Below are 1349 nucleotides of genomic sequence, written 5' to 3'. Positions count from 1 at the left end.
GCCTTTGCAACCCTTTCCCCTAACTGGGCTGCCTCATTTAGCCTCAGTAAGAGATGTCCCTAGTCTTATTGCAACTTGATATATCAAGGTCAGTAGATATCCATGGGAGACCTCTCGTTTTCTGGAGAGAAAGAGAAGAAGGTATGGTGGAAGGAATAATAGGAGGGGAAAGTGTTCTGGATGTAAAGTAAATAGATAAATTAATTAACTAAAGAACAAAACAGAACAAAGAGTGAAAAATAAATCTACCACATAGCCTACCTAACCACTTCATGGCATATACCCAAAGGACTCCATATCCTACTACAGAGATGCTCAACTATGTTCACTGTTGTTATATTCAAAACATGTAGAAAATGGAAGAAACCTATATGTCCTTTAACTAATGAGTGGATACTGAAAATGTGGCACATACATAATAGAATTCTAATCAGCTTATTTAAAAAAATTGACAATGGGGGGAAGAGAGTAGAACTGGAAAATATTATATTGAGGAGGTTAATCTACACCAAGAAACACAAATGGTGTGTGCTCTCTCTTATTTGTGGATCTTTGCTCAGATCTTTAGATGTGACTACCTAACCTGAAGAAAGTGAAAAATCCAAAAGAATAGAATGTTGTCAGGGTCCTGACAGAAAAAAAAAAAAAAGAAGCTCATGAAGGATACATGGTGGGACACAGCTACTGAGGAGGAAAACTGAGGGAGTAGGAGGGACTTGAACTTACAGGAGAAGGAGGATAATGTAAGGGGAGGTGGACAGATAAATACGTAATGCTCAGGATGTCTGAAACAAACAGGAGGATTATACTCTTCCCCTGGGAAGAACAGACTATTCAACAAAGACCCTAGTTCTAGACATGGAAAACCTTTCTTCCAGTTGTTGGCCAGGGGGCAGGGAAAAAACTTCCCAAACAATGAAGGCTGTTGTTGTCATTTGTTGCATTTCAATACTTGAAGGTAAGACTCTGTTGCTGAAGGCACAATGCAATTCAGAGGCCTGGAAGCCTCTTCCTGGAGGACTGTTTTCATAGTATCAGAAGGCTCTATGCAAACTGCCAAGAGAGAAAAGCAATCAAAGTTCTACCCAGCTGTAATGCCTACAGGCCACAACAATAGCCAGAAGAAAAAAAATATATATACCCAAGAGGCACACCCGAGGGGTCAGCCAGTCTCAAGTTGCAGGCACATGACCTTGAAGCAGATCCAGAAGGCACTGACTGACTTACAGAGGGATCTTTCTGTTCAGTGTTCCACAGGACCTGTGGGTGAAGAATAATGACAGTCCTTACCAAGGAGGTGCTTTTTTCCTCCACTTTCCATCCACTTCTCCACAGATTATCCTCTCAAG

This window comes from Mus caroli, chromosome 7, assembly GCF_900094665.2.
Source record: "Mus caroli chromosome 7, CAROLI_EIJ_v1.1, whole genome shotgun sequence".
Lineage (NCBI taxonomy): Eukaryota > Metazoa > Chordata > Mammalia > Rodentia > Muridae > Mus > Mus caroli.
This window is presented reverse-complemented; position numbering follows the sequence as displayed.